Genomic DNA, 16,413 nt, shown 5'->3' on the forward strand with positions numbered 1-16,413 from the left:
TGGATTAGGAACATCACTCCCTATGGACTACACCACCAGAGTGTCCTAAACTCTAACTATCAACACCAGGAAGTAGAGACTATGACTACTTTTCTTGGCCTGTTGCAGTGTTTTCATGGTATTTGTAACAAATGATGCCGTAGCTAGGTTACGTGGATATATACGTGGGAGGAAGAGAGTGCATATGCCTTCTCTCAAAGCAGACAGAGTTCTGGAAGAAAAAGCTCATGATTCAATCACAGGTGCTGTAGTGGACTTTATAGTCTTAATCTTGTATTTTGTTAATTCACTTTTTTTTTTTTTTACAACAGCAGCCTTGTGTTTCTCTGCATGCTTGACTCTGTAAGCCCCTTTCTATTTGAGGGAGTTGTCCCACCTAGATTCCAGGAGTTCATGCCTTTGGTGACTAGTTCAGTGTATAGATCGAAACCCAACCAGGGCAATGAGGTGCCAGGAGAATTATATTTGGGTATTGAGAAAGATGCAGGTAATCTTTGTATTGAAACTGTAAGCCACCAGCATAAAATGACCCAAAGCAGAGTTGAGTATGTGATGCCTGAGAATCTAATAATACCTACAAAGTGAAGCAAAAGGCAAGAGTTGAAGAATCTTGATGACATCAAATTCTTGGATCATACTGAACTTCATGACTGAGTTTTTAAATAACAAGCTTACTTTCTTTTTTTTTTTTTACAAGCTTACTTTCTTGCATGCACTTGTTTGACTTTCACATTGTTGTTGTTGTTGTTGTTAAGTGCCGTCGAGTCGCAGGCGACTCATAGCAATCCTATGAAGGAGAGTGCTCAACGCTGAGTTTCACATTAGCACGATCAAATGTTCTGGGATTCCCATTCTTTTCAGAGTCAGCCACAGTTTGTTATGATCTACACAGGCAAATGCCTTTGCATAATCAATGAAACATAGATAGACATTCCTCTGGTACTTCCTGCTTTCAGCCAAGATCCATCTAACATTAGCTACAATATCCCTAGCACCACGATCCCTTCTAAACCCAGCCTGCACTTCTGGCAGTTCTCCGTTGATGTGCTGTTCCAGTCGTTTTTGGATAATCTTCAGCAGAATCTTGTTTGCATGTGATATCAACGATATTGTTTGATAATTTCTGTGACTCATAGTGATCCTATGTACAACAGCCCTAAACCCTGCTCTGTCCTGTGCCAGTATCACGTCTCCCACACCCCCACCCCCACTAGTCACTGAAGGGATTGAGATTGTTAACAGCTTTAGTATGCTTGGCTCCACAGTCAACACTCTTGGCACCAGCAGCCAGGAAATTAAAAGATGTATTGTGACAGGAAAGTCTGCTATTAGGGACCTCTCCGAAGAACTGAAGGGCATTTGTGTCACTCTGAACACTAAGGTGCACCTGATACAGGCCATGGTCTTTGCAATCACTTGCTATGCATCAGAGAACTGGACAATGATCAGGGATGATAGAAAGAGAGTTGATGCCTTTGAACTGTGCTGCTGGAGAAAAGTATTGAATATACCATGTACTGCTAAGAAAATGAACAGGTTCAAACTAGAGAGGGTTAAACCAGGCTTCTCCTTTGAGGCAAGGATTCTGAAGCTCTGTCTGACGTACTTTAGACATGTTGAAAGGAGGGACCAGTGCTTGAAGAGGGACATCATGCTTGGGAGGGTGGTGGGACAGTGCAGATGAGGAAGACCCTCTATGAGGTGGATTGATTCAGTGACTGAGTCATAGGGGTAGGTGTGTTGGAGACAGTGAGATTGGCACAGGATAGAGCAGGGTTAAGGATGTTGTACATAGGGTGGCTGTGAGTCACAGGTGACTCGACGGCAAATAACAACACAACAACAAGTTTGATCTGAGGTTTCCATTTCAGCTCTAGCTTCTGAACCATGTGCATTCTATTAAGATACAAATACTTTCATTTTAGAGAAGGATAAACAGAGAAGTGAAGAGATTATCTAAATTCACAGCAATCCACAGTGGAATAACCTGCTTGTGTAATTTCTTGCCCTCTCCACATCGTTGAATACCCCACAGCATAGTTTCTTGTTCATAATTCTGAAGTGATATTTGCTCAATGAATTTGTTTCAAGAATACATTTGCATTTTAATTTAAATGTTTTAGCCTTACCTCCTTTTAAGAAGTAGGTACTGTTGCACTGTTGGTATCTGTATTTCTAACACTGTATAAAGAATTTCAGCCTACCTGCTATTAAGAGTAAGGTTCGGCTGATTTTAATGCTAAAGTGGGTCTATTTTGAATACATTTTAGGGAGATGGTTTAATTAGGAAGTCCCGTCTCACTCTCCCTGTGTACTCAATGCAAATTAATAACACTCAGCACACCGGTTCCCTTGGAGTCTCCAGGCTTCAGCAGCATGTGCAGCCTATCTCAGCCCACACCTTGCACTTGCACAAATGATTAACTACAGAGAGACCTCATTTCTCCTAAGTGGGGCTGCAATGCTATTTTTTAGAAGAAAAATATGTGGGTGAACCATCACTTACCTACTCTTAAGTGGATCTAAATTTGAAATATCTGTTATACATACATTATTTGTGTTTTAATGATGAAAAAATGAGGAGAATGCTTGCTTAGGGAAAAAATATATTTTAAAAATTTGGCCATCATTACAAATGAGGGTGAATTGGGAGGGATTATTGTATTTATGTAAAGTCTTTCCCCTCACTCTGAGGAAGACCGTAGAGAGAATAAAGAATATTTAGAAATCATCAATATGTCTGCTTTTTTAATTTAGTCTTATGAATAAGTTTAGAAATTTTTATCATCTTGCACATGGTTTTATCACTTCTCTGTCCCTCCAAGGAGATAAAATAAATGAAATCAGCATTCTTTCCAACTCCCTTGGCATAAATTATTGCTCACCCTAAGCAAGATGACTGATGATTTCTAAAGCTCTTTTAATTATGTGCTAAACTGATTAGTGGCTGAAGGGGAGTCCTTTAATATCAGTGAACTGAGTCTAGTCCAGGAATACCTGCATGCTGGGAGGGGAGGATCCTAGCCCAGGAAATGTGAGCACATACAAGGTCTGTGCTCTCGATCAGCAAGGGCCACCACAGACTAAGAAATAATTGGAACTCGGCAAGAATTTTATCAAAGTAATTTTTTGTCACCATTATTTGAGGATTATTAAAATACTAGGTACTTTAAGCACAGAAATATCCTTTTGCCTCCTGTATGAAAAATGAAGAGATTTGAAATGAAGAATTTAAAACACAGCAAACTCTCTCCTGCCCTATGTAGAAACATGAGCTTCATTAAAAACAGAGTAAATAATTGGGTTCTTTTAGATAACTAAAACCTTTAAAAGGAAATATGCTAAAAAGGAAGAAGTTGCTTTTTAAAATGGCATTCCCCCCAAATAAACTACCTTCCCCACAATCCATACAGACCTTTTGTTGAGTTGACAACTCATGACCACTCCACGTGTTAGACCTGCCTCAGGTGGTTTCCTGGGCCCTACCTTTTGTAGATGGGAGCTCTGGTGGCCTAGTAGTAAGAAGTTGTACTAGAGGTTCAAATCCACGAGCTGCTTCATGGGAGAAAGATGGACATTCTCGCCTTGTCTAATCTATAGCCTCTGAAAAGCTACTGGAGGGTCAGTTGTGAATTTGTGAGTGAATCTTTGTAGAATAAGTGGTGATGTAGCCTGTAGATTTTTTTTTTTTTATTTCTGAGGTTTGAGTCTACCAGTATTTCTGCAGGAGAAAGATGAGCATTTTTCTCCCACTAAAATATACACTCTCAGAAACCTGAGGAAGAGTCACCTATGACTTGGACTCAACTTGAGAGCAGTGGAAACATTATAGAAGCAGATTGCCAGGCCTTTCCTCTGCAGTGGTGCTACTTAGGTTCTAACCTCCAACAGTTAGACTACTTGTTGAATGCAAATAATTTGTGCCACCCAGAAACTTGCTGAAGAATCACTTGCTATTTAAAAAATGACAACTTTTCACTTAAATTAATAACAAATTTCAATTAAAAAAAATTAAGTTAGAGTAAGGATGGCAATGGAAGCACCTTACCTCTGTAACTTGATTTGTGCCACTATTAGAACCTCTACTCAGAATATTATTGCTTTTCAATTTTTGACTCATGCACTTTTAACTTGTTAGTTAAATTTGTATCTTCTAGGCTGCAACACTTCCATGATACATCCTCAAGGATATGAACATGTACGGCTAAGCACAATTGATAACAGTGCATCTAAATTCCAAAATCAATCTCCATAATAGTCTATGTGTTTCCTACTGCCAAAGGGGCCCTTTAGAGTAGTGAGAGAAGACCTTCACCCTGAAACCCACAGCGTCCCTTTTCAGCAGGAAGTAGCTACGAGAATACACCATCCCCTTTTCCTTATGAATCAGGGTGAAGTCTCTTTCAGGGAGGAGTGATAGGGAATGGCAAGGGACACACTGACAAAGGAGATTAATCAGAACTGGCTTTGACAAGCACTGTGGCAATTGGACTATTAAAACAGACATGGGGGGAGAAAGAAGAACGAACTGGGGAGGAGGGTGGAGAAAACAGTGCAACAATGAATGAATGAAAACCCAAAATCTCTGTAAATGTTCATTAAAACTAATAAAATTTAATAAAAAAACCGACAACTTGATAATATGAACTTAGTATCTGGTGGCTTTAGTGGAAGAAGTTGCGCTGCAATCCTGAAGGCACGCAGTCCAAGTCCTCCAGCTGCTGCACAGGAGAAAGATGGGCAGTCTCCTCCCATGTGATTAACTGCATCTGAAAACCTTCTGGAGGGTCGGCTGTGGGTTAGCTCTGCCTTGATGGTACAGAACAACAACAATATGTGCTTGTTTTTGAGTGTTTCCCTTCTTCTTAAAACACATGTCTTATATTCTCTGAAGGGATTCCTGACGTTAGGAAAAGAGTAAAGAGTATGTAGTGGGGAGGCATGACAATCTTGCAGTTTGCTAAGTACAGTTAAGTAAATGTTTCAATAAAGTGAAACATTTGTCATATGTAAAATAGCTGGTAATGTTGTGATAGAGTTCTAAAAGAAGATCCTGTCCAATCAAACATTGAAATCAACCTTCAATCAAACATTTATCTAGTTCCTTCTGTGAAGGAATTTTACATATAGATTTAGAGTTAGATAAAACCCAACTACTATCAAGCCGGTTCTGACCACGGTGGACCCTACGTGACTATATTGTTTTCTCGGCTTGAGTCTTTACAGAAGCAGATTGCTAGACCCTTCTCCCAGCACACTGCTGACTTTCTGTCAACCACTAATAACTTTAGGGGAGCACTGGTGGCCTAATGGCAAGAAGCTGTGCTGAAATCTGAAGGCACATGGTTCGAATCAACCAGCCACTCTGTGGGAGAAGGATGGGCAGTCTAACACTCCCCACCCCTGGCCCTGTGGGATTAACTGCCTCTGAAAACCTACTGGAGGGTCAGCTATGGGTCAGTTCTAACTCAACGGCACACAACAACAATAATATTTATGTTAGGGAGATCTTACGGCTTATCGGTAAGATTCTGCCCTGAAATCCTAAAGACAAAAGGTGCAAATCCAATCTCCTCCGAAGCGATAAACAGCCAGTGAACACTCATGAGAGGGTCAACTACGGGTCAATTCTAAACCAATGGTATACAACAAGAACCACCTTTATGTTAGTAGCCAATCAGATTACTTAAACCACCCAAGGCCCTCTCTTTTCATGTAAGATGTCATGGGGCGCCCTGGTGGTGCAGGCAAAGGCTCAGCAGTTTTTAATCTAGCAGCTGCTTCTCGGGGAGAAAGCTGGATCATCTCCTGAACAGATCCGCATCCTTGCAAATCCTCTCTGAGTTAGAAATGCACTATGAATCGGAATCAATTTCATGGCAGTGTGTGCTTGGATAGGTGCCACTGAATAAAATTTTGACTCAAAGTCACCATACGTGACAGAATAAAGCTGCCTCATTGGGTCTTCTAGGCTGTAAACTTTAAGGGAAGTTGTTCTCATGGTATAGAGGGTGAAGAGCTGCACTGCCAACTCAAAGTGTTTCAGATCCATTGGCAGCTTCACAGGTGAAAGATGGTCAGTCAATTTGCCTCTTAAAACCCACTAGAGAGTGTACTGTGAGTTGATTTCAAATTCACAACACCCAGCAACAATCTTTTAAGGGAGCAGATGTTGTTGTTTTGCTGTTGAATCAGAACCAACTCATAGCTGACCCTCCAGCGGGTTTTCAAAGGCAGGAGTGGCATCCACTTCCTAAACAACATGCCTCGGGAAACTCCATGAACTTTGATAAGTGTTGGTAGTTATAGATAAGCCTCAGGACTTTTGTTCATAGCATTGCTGTGAGTCATGCTCCACTCTAAGTCGATCAACAGAAAAGATAGCACAGCAGGGAAGTGCCCATCTTTCTCCGTTGGATCATCTGGTGAGTAGCCAGCCACATCTTTTCTCCCCACAGAGCTACTGGGTGGGTTCAAACTCACCAGTCTTTCAGTTGACAAGCTAAAAAGCTTAGCTTTAAACCACAATTGTTGTTCTGAGCGATTGAGTTGGAATTGATCCATAGCTGACCCACCAGCAGGTTTTCTGAGGCAATTAATCACAGAGGAATAGATTGCTCATTCTTCTGCAGAACTGCTGGTGGATTTGAACTGCATACCTTTGAGATTGCAATGCCACTTCTTAGCACTAGGCCAGCAGAGCTCCCTTTATTCCATCATAGTATCATAGGTACAAAGTTCCTGAGTCATTCCTGTTCACAGCAACCCTACAAGGCAGAGTAGAACTGCTCCATAGTGTTTCCAAAGCTCTAATAGGCAAAAGAGTCAATCAGAAAAACTGGCAGAAATATCAAAAGAATATTGTGGCAAAGGGAGTGTGAGTGAGATTGTTGTTATGTGCGATCGAGTCACCTGCAAACCATAGTGACACTGTGTACAACAGCTCTAAACCCTGCCCTATCCTGAACCAGTCTTACTGGCTCCAACACACCTACTGTCATTACCCCAGCTACACTGTCAAGCTGTCTCATCCAGGGTCTTCCTCTCTCCTTTGCTGTCCTTCCACACTTCCAAGCATGATGTCCTTCTCCAAGGACTAGTCCCTCCTGGCCACATGTCAGATGAAGCTTCAAAATGCTTGCCTCCAAGGAAAAACTTGGTTTCATCTACTCCAAGACACACCTGTTTGTTTTCTTGGCACTCCATGGTATGTTCAATACTCTTCTCCAGCAGCACAATTTAAAGGCACCAATTCTTCTTATTCAGTCCTTTTTCATTGTCCAGATCTTTGATGTGTAGCTTGTAATTGTGAAGAGCATGGCCTGAATCAGGTGCACCTTACTCTCTAGACCAGCATCGTTGTTCCTCAGTACTCTAGAGAGGTCACTAACAGCAGATTTTCCCAATGCAATTTGCCTTTTGATTTCCTGACTGCTATTGCCAAGAGTGTTGATTGTGGAGACAAGCAAACTGAAATCATTAACAACCTCAGTCTCTTCTCCATCTATCATAGTGCTGCCAAAGGTGCAGCCGTGAGAATTTTTGTCTTCTTGATGTTGAGCTTTGATTCATATTGAAAACTACAGTCCTTGACTTTCTGCAGCAAGTGTTTCAGGTCCTCCTCAGTTTCAACAAGCAGGGTTGTGTCATCTGGATAACTCTGGATGTTGATAAGCTGTCCTCCAAACCTGATGCCACATTCCTCCTCATAAAGTCTACCCTCCAAAATGATCTGTTCCACACACAGATTGAAAAGATATGGAGACATGATACATCCCTGACACACTCTTTTCCTGATTTTGAACCATGCAGTGCTTCCTTGCTCTGTTCTGACAATTGCTTCCTGGGCCAAGTATAGGTTTCACTTGAGCACAATCAACTGTTCTGAGATTCCTGTTCTTTTCAAGGTTAGCCACAACTTGTGATCCATACAGTCAAATGCCTTTGCATAGTCAAGGAAATATGGATAGATATCCCTCTGGTACTTTATGCTTTAGTCCAAGATCCATCTGACATTAGTGATAATGTCTTTCATGCCAAGGTTTCTTCTAAGCTCAGCTTGTATTTCTGTTAGATCTCTGCGTACTATTCCAGTAATTTTTAAATTAATCTACAGCAGGATTTGCTTATGTGTGATATTAGTGATATTATTTGATAATTTCCAGACTTCATCATGTCACCTTTTTTCCAAATGGGAATAAATATGGATCTCTTCCAGTCGTTTGGCCAGGTAGTTGTCCTCCAGATATTATAAAACAACCAGGGGAGCATGTCCAGGGCAGCATCTGTTGCATCTATATGCATGTTGCTTAGGAGAGGCTAAGGGCATCTTGCTATAGGAGCGTCATGCTTGAAAGAGGAAGACCCTCAACAGGATGGGTTGATGCAGTGACTACAGCAATGGAATCAAGTATGTTAGAGACGATGAGGGTGGCACAGGACAGGACATGGTTCAGATCGGTTGGTCATAGTGTCGCTATGAGTCGGATTTGACTGGACAGCACCTAACAACAACTGCAATGGCTCCAGAATGTATGGAGTCCATGAAAATGTGAAATGGAGTTTTGCATTTTCCTCTTTTCTCTCCCCTCCTGTAATTTTCCTTCTTTTGATTTCAATTTTTGTATGAATTTTGATCACTGTGTTCAGTAACGTCATTTGACACCATGCAGCTCTCCTAGTCTCATGGCACAGGAGGTAATTGTTCGCGGATCTCATTAGCTCCATGCATCGTTTCTCCTCCTTTTTCTGACTCTCTCCTACTATTCCAGGTGAATAAAGCCCAATTATTGTGCCTTGAAAGGGCAACTTGTAACTGTTTAAGACCCTAAGGTCTATGAAGCTGCCTTGGAGGTAGACCTGAAGCACTTAGACTTATTAACTGGGATGACTCATGAAACATGATCCTAGATTTATAAACTGAGAGATCAAATCCCACTAGGAGTTTGGTTGTACTTAACCAGTCTCAGAAGCTTTTACCTTTTTTATCATTGTTTTAAATATGTTGTTATTGTGTGCCATCCAGTCAGAACTAATAGCTGATCCTTCAGCAGGTCTTCAGAGGCAGGTAATTGTATGGGAAGAGCTGGCTCCCCTTTCTTCAGAGGAGCAGCTGGTGAGTTTGAACGACTTTCCTTTGAGTTGACAGTGTAACTCCTTACCCAATAGGCCACAAGAGCTTTCTGTTTTGAACATAACACATAAGTTTAGTCAACTCAAATATTTACAGGTGTAACTTATTGACAGCAATTACAGTAACCAGTGACGCAACCCTTCCATTGCTGTTGTTAAGTGCCGTCAAGTCGTAGGCGACTCATAGAGACCCTATGAACGAACGACCTGAACACTTGTATAACTTTCATCCTTTCTCCAGGAGCATAGGGTTTCTGGAGGCAAGCTAATATGAAAGTGGATGCTACTCCTGCTTTCAAGCTTGTTTTAATGGGAGAGCCCCACCAAACACTGTCCACCGTGAGTAACCATTCTCACAATAATAAAATGTTTTATTTCCATCACCACTAACCCTCCTTCCCCCTCCCACTTGCTTCATATACCCATTGATATATGTTGGACTCTATACATTTGTCTTTTCTTGCCTTTTTACATAAATGAAGCCATAAAACATTTCTGCTTTTGTGATAATATCATCCATCTTCATCTGTACTGTATCATGTGTGAAGACTTTGTTTCTTGTAGGCATGTTACACATTTTCTTATTCGTTTACCTGCTGATAGCCTTTGGACTGTTTCCACCTTTAGTTATTGTGAGTAGTGGTGCAATGAGCATTACTGTACCTATGTTTGAGGCTTTGCTTTTAAGTATTTTGCTTATCTATTTAGCAATGGGATTGTTTATTATGAAGTAGTTTTATTTTTAGCTTTTTGAGTAACTGACAAGGGCAGTTTTCAAGACCAGCAGTTTGTTGTTTCACAGTTCCAGAGACAAGCAGGATGAGATCAAGATGTCAGCTACGTTGAGTCCTTCTGAGGGCTAAGAGGAAGCCTGTTCACTCCTCTTTTCTAATTTCTGGTGATGGCTGATGGTGCTTAGCTTGCAATGCATCATTCTAGTTTTGGTCTCACCTTTGCTTGGTCATCTTCACTCCTTGTGGCTCTCGGTGCCTCCTTTCTTTTTATAAAGACATCCGTCATAATTGAATTTAGCTGCTACTTGACTCCCGAATAAGCTCTTATTAATTCATATCCTTTTTAAAGGCCCTATTTCTTTTCTTTTTTTTTTTTTTTTTTCGGTTGGTGCCGAACTTCTAAGCAGAGTCGCATTCAAAGGTACCAGGAATTAGGACTTTAGCGTTATTTATTTATTTATTCATTTATTTATTTGTTTATTCATTCATTCATTTATTTATTTAGACAATTCAATCAGTAGCAGAGGGTTTGGGATGAGAAATCATCCTGTATTTAATCTTTTTCAATAAAATTATAATAAAGATATATACCTAGAGTATTGCTGAAATTCTTAACTGAAGTGATAGTAGCAGCAGCAAAGGAATCAAAATATTGCATTTGGCTACTAAGGGTCTCTTTAAAGTGCTAAAGAGCAAGTATGTTAGCTTAAAGACTAAGGTACCCTAACTCAGTCCATGGTCTCTTCAGTTGCCTCATAGGTTCATGAAATTTGGTCAATGCAAAAGGAAAACCAAAGGAAAATGGATGTCTTTGAATTGTGGTTTTGGTTAAGAATATTGAATATATCGTTGTACTGCTAAAATAACAGCAGACTAGCCTTGGAACAAGTGTAGTTAAAGAGCTCCTTCACAGAAAAGATTGTGAGGTTTTGTCTTGAATACTTTAGGCATGTTGTCAACAGGAGCTGATCCTTATGGGACATCATTTTTGGAAAGGTAGAGGATCAAAAGAAGACAGAAAACCCTTATGGAGCTCCATTAACACAGTGAATGCAACAATGGGCTTAATTAAGCACAGTGCAGTTTGTGCAGATGGCACGGGATTGGGCATATATTCCATCTGCTGTACTCAGGGTCGCTATGCATCAGAGTAGAATCAATACACCTAACAAGACAACAAAAACAAGAGATTCACCCAATAAGAATTATTTCTTTAAGTACAATTGAATCCGGTTTTGGAATTCCTTCATAATTCAAAGGATTAATGTGCTCAATACTAATTGAAAGGTTGGCAGTTCAAATTCTCTGAGAGGAGCATTAGGATAAAGGCCTGGTGATCTACTTTAAAAAAAAGATAATTATTTTTATTTTTTAAATTTTATTTATTTTTTAAAAAAAGGTAATTATTTTAAAAATGAAATCTTGCTGTTGTTGTTAAGTATGATTGATGTTTATGTCTCATAGCAACCCTGCAGTTAACAGATCTCAACCTTGCCTTATCCTGTACCGTTCTCAGAATCGCTCATGCGCAAGCCTATTATGGTAGCAACTGACTATCTTGAGTTTCTTTCTTTCTGTTGCTGACTCTACATTTTCCAATATATCTCTCTCAAAGAATTGGTTCTTTCTGAGAAGGTGCCCAAAGCAAGTGAGAAATTCCACGCTCTTTGCTTCCAAGGAACCCTTTGATTGCACTTCCATCAAGATAAGCTTTTTGTTCTTTCGGCAGTACATAGTATAATCAATACTCTTCTCCAGTACTACAGTCCAAAGGCATAGATTCGTCTTCTGTCAGCCTTATTCATTGTCCAGCTTTCACATGCATTGGAAGCAAGTGAAAAATACAATGGCTTGGATCAGGTACATCTTACTCTTTAAACTGACATTGTTGCTTTTAAGGACGTTAGAGAGGTCTTTGACTGTAGCAGATTTTCCCAATACAACATGTCACTCTAACAGAGTTTTAATGACATAGTTACTATGAATCCTCCTCAAATAACCTGTATTTTACATCTTTCTTAAACTTCTTTGATTAAGGAATTTATCTTAATACTTCATAAATAACTTCTATTCTCTCTAACTTGATTATAAACTCTGTCCAAACAGGAACCATGTGGTACAGTGTAGACTTTCAATGATCTGAAAACTCTCTTTAATACAATTTTTGCTTTGCTCTGTTATACATGTCTGTGTCCACATTGCACTGAGAATGACCAAAAAATACAAGGAGAAAGAAATTCATCCTCATTGGACATGCAGCCAACACCCTGAGCTACAGTGCCAGCAATCTCCTGAGATAGACTAATCTTGAAAGAATGCCAGCATAATTTTGCAGGCCCATGAGATTTGGCTTGTTCAGATAAGTTTGAGATAAACATCTGCACTTTTGGTGGCCCTTCCAAATCCAGTGCACATAGCCAGCCTGGAGAGTGTCATTCATCACTGCTGCTGGCACCAGTGAGAAACTGTTCTGATAGGGATTTAGTGCAGGAAATAACCCTTCTTTCCTGGAAAATTATTTCTTTCAAATCCAGGCATCGTTTCTCCTTCTGAACATGCCAGTGATAAGCTACACAGCTTTCCAACTTATAACGTCACGTTTTAATTGAACTATCTCTCAATCATCATCTTACTCATTTCAGTGCATTGTGGAGGAGATAAGGAAATTTTGACTCATTCTTCAATGGGATTTCATCATGAAATTGGAACTTTCTTTCAAATTATTGATCAGTACATATCTGGAGCATAATTATGCCCACATGTTTTGCTCTCTCTTATATTCCTAGGATTTTCTTTGCTGTTTCATTAATTTCTTTATCCTTTCTTGCAGTCTCATGATTTCCTAACTTTTTTTTTCTCATGTTTCGCCTTTTCTGATTCACAATGTGTTTTTAAAAATATATTCTGTTTAATCTTACTATTTATATATGCAGTTCTTCTTTATAATTTTTTACTGCTGCAAGACTTCTTCCACTGGTTAATTACTATCCCAGGAGCAGTAGGTGGGTTGTTGGGTCTTGAGATGGATGTGTAGGGAATCTGTGATATCTCTAGTTTCACCCTCTGGAGAGGAGCCCCTTGTAATAGTATTCTTGGCAGCTTGCAATTTTGTGTGAACTAATGTGTGCTTATTATTATGTTTTTTTCCCCCCAAATGGTTGTTAGGAGCCATTGAGATGAATACTACTCAGTGACCCTGTGAACAATCAATCTGAACACTCCCCTATCCTGTGCCATCCTCACAATCTCTGAAACACTCAACCTCATTGCCGCAGTCACTGTGTCAACCCATCTGGTCGAAGGGCTTCCTCTCTTTTACTGACTCTCTCTACATTTTCAAACATGATGTCCCTCTCTAAGAAATAACTTCTGCTAGCAACATTCCCAAAGTATGTGAGATGGAGGGTGCATTTATTTTTCTACACCTGCTGTAACAAATTAACACAAACTTGATGGCTTACAAGAGCATACACTTATTCTTTTACACTTATGTTATTACTGTTTTTATCAAATCAAAGTACAGGTTTTTACCACTAGGCTATAGAGCTCCGTCTGTTGTCCATAGGGTCACTAGCAATAGTAGTTAGCTCTATGATAACTAGACAATATAAGTATAAAAGAGTGTGTACTCTTTTAAGCCATGAAATTTGTGTTTCTTTGTTACAACAGGCATAGAAAACAAATGTATCCTCCATCTCACATACTTTGGGCATGTTACTAGGACAAATTATTGATAGTGACCTTATGAATAATAGAGGGAGCTCTGGTGGCCTAGTGATAAGAATTGGCACTTCAATCCTGAAGCATGTGGTTCGAATTTACCAGCTGCTTCACAGGAGAAGGATGAGCAATTTCTCCCCATATGAATAACTGCTTCTGAAAACCCACTGAAGGGTCAGCTATGAGTCAGTTCTGACTTGACGGTACTCAAAACAATAATAATGAACAACAGATCAGAACCTTTCCCTATCTTGCCTTGTCAAGGAGATTTCCACGATGTTCAAGCCCATTGTTACAGTCACTGTGTCAATCTTGTTGAAGACTTTTGTCTCTTTAGCTGACACGCTGCATTCATTTCAATTAATTTTTTATTTGAACTTTAGTTGCTTCATATGCACATGAAAACTGGACAATCAGTAAGGAAGAATGAATGCCTTTGAATTGTGATGTTGGCAAAATATATTGAATATTCCTTGGACTGCTGAAAGAACAAACAAGTCTGTCTTAGACGAAGCACAACCAAGGTGCTCTTTAAAGGCAAGGATTTTGAAACTTTTTCTTACACACTTTGATCATGTTGTCAGTAGGCCCCAGTTCTTGGAATAAGAGATCATGCTGGAAAACGTAGAGAACCAGCTTGCATTTACAGAGCACACAAATAAAATTTCAATATCATTGTTGTTATTATGTGCTGTCAAGTTGCCTGTGACTCATAGAAGCCCTAAGCATAACATCTCTGAAGCCAGCCCTGTCCTGAGCCAGTCTCACTGACTCTGACACACCAACTCCCATTGCCCCAGTTACTGTATCAGTCCATCTCATCCAGGGTCTTTCTCTCCTGTGCTGGCCCTCTACCCTTCCAAGCATGATGTCCTTCTCCAAGGACTGGACCCTCCTGGCCATGTGTCCAGAGTGTGTGAGATGAAACTTCAAAATACTAGCCCCCAAGAACAAACTTGGTTTCACCTTCTCCAAAACAGACCTATTTGTTTTCTTGGCAGTGTATGGCATGTTTAAGACTCTTCTCTAGCACCAGAACTCAAAGGCATCAATTCTTCTTCTGTGATCCTTAGTCATTTTCTAGCTCTCTGATGCATAGCAGTATCATTAGGTTTAAATAAAAAGAAACTCTGATGGATCAATAATGAAATTCTTGGATCCCAAAGAAAGAGTTGGTAGTTTGCATCTACCCAGCATCTCCTTAGGAAAAAGATCTGTCAACCTCCTTCCATAACAGTTACAACCAAATCTTTTGAGGCCATTCACAGGGTTATTGTATTTATAATTCCTTCTGCTAAAATTGGTAGCAGGTCAATTATATGGAGGGCCAAGTCAACATTGTCTCAAATGCTTCATTTGTTGTATAACTCCATAATTTCTGACATCAGTAGCCCCTCCTTTATTTAGATCCCTTCCTCCTCTATTTCCCTTGGGTTCAGTGTTTTGAGGGAAGGTCTTCCAAAGTCTCATCAGGTAAATGACTAATGTAACTGTAGGTATGCAGACTGATTTTGCAGAGACTGATGCGCATTGCTCTGTGGGAGAAGGTGAGTATTGTAGATTTTCAGTTGCAGTGTATCTGGAATGCAGCCCAAACCTATTGTAGGGTGGAGCTTCTATCTCACCATAATACTCTTTCCTTAATAAAATAAATACTTCAGCACAAAATAATTAATCATTGACTGAGAAAGACATTTTGTTTGATACTTGTGCATGCTCGTCAACAGTGCTGCTGAACCATGCCCAAACTCAGTCTGCTTCTTCATGGCTGGATGCCCCCAAATGTAAACCTCTTCAATTAAAAGTCCAAGATGAATAAATTAAAAAAAAATCCATTCCAATGCAAATCTCCTGAGAGTACTTCACCCAGGCTAAGCTCCATGCCCTCTAGTTCTACTACTTTCAACAAGCATTTCTCCAAGACAAATCTTCCGCCTTTAGAATATCTAATCACCACTAGTAGGCTTGCATGCTTCCTCTAAATAAATATATCATCACTATAGTATTAATTTTTTATAATGTATGTTAACATTATATAAAACATAGAAGAAACATAATTATTCATAAGTATATCCAAATAAAAGCAAATAAAATTTAACACATTTCATCTTAAACTATTAAATTAATCTAGACGTTGATTTTTCTGATCTCTGAAGTTTATCTGGAAAAAGTTAATCCCTTGCTGAGTCTCTCCAGAGGTATTAACATAACGTTAGATTTCCCTAGCTGCATGATCCATTTATTCATTTCTTTACCCTAATCTATCATTTCTCTTTCTTTTCATTTATAATTTATTTTTACCTAAACTTTTCCTCCTTGGGAAGGGTCATCAGAATCAGCAACAGTATATCCAGGCCAAATTGCAGGTAGTAATACCAGTCTGGCAAGTGTTTCCCTATAATCTATTCCCTTTAGTCCTTTGGGTAGGGTTACATAGGTAAAACACCAGAGAGTTGTCTTGGCCACTAGGCAGGATAATAGTTGTTGTTGTTATGTGCCATCGAGTCGCTTGCGACTCATAGTGACCCTATGTACAACAGCCCTAAACCCTGCTCTGTCCTGTGTCAATCAAACTGTCTCTGATACACCCATCCTGATTACTCCAGTCACTGAATCAATCCACGTCATAGAGGGTCTTCCCCTCCTGCGCTGTCCCACCATACTATCAAGCATGATGTCCCTCTCCAAGGACCGGTTCCTCCTTACAATATGTTCAAAGTATGTCAGATGAAGCCTCAGAATCCTTGCCTCCAAGGAGCAGCCAGGTTTAACCCTCTCCAGGTTGAATCTGTTTATTTTCTTAGCAGTCCATGGTACATTCAATACT

This window comes from Elephantulus edwardii, unplaced genomic scaffold (genome assembly GCF_000299155.1).
Source record: "Elephantulus edwardii isolate Elephantulus edwardi_28Jun2011 unplaced genomic scaffold, EleEdw1.0 scaffold00065, whole genome shotgun sequence".
In the NCBI taxonomy this organism is placed as follows: domain Eukaryota; kingdom Metazoa; phylum Chordata; class Mammalia; order Macroscelidea; family Macroscelididae; genus Elephantulus; species Elephantulus edwardii.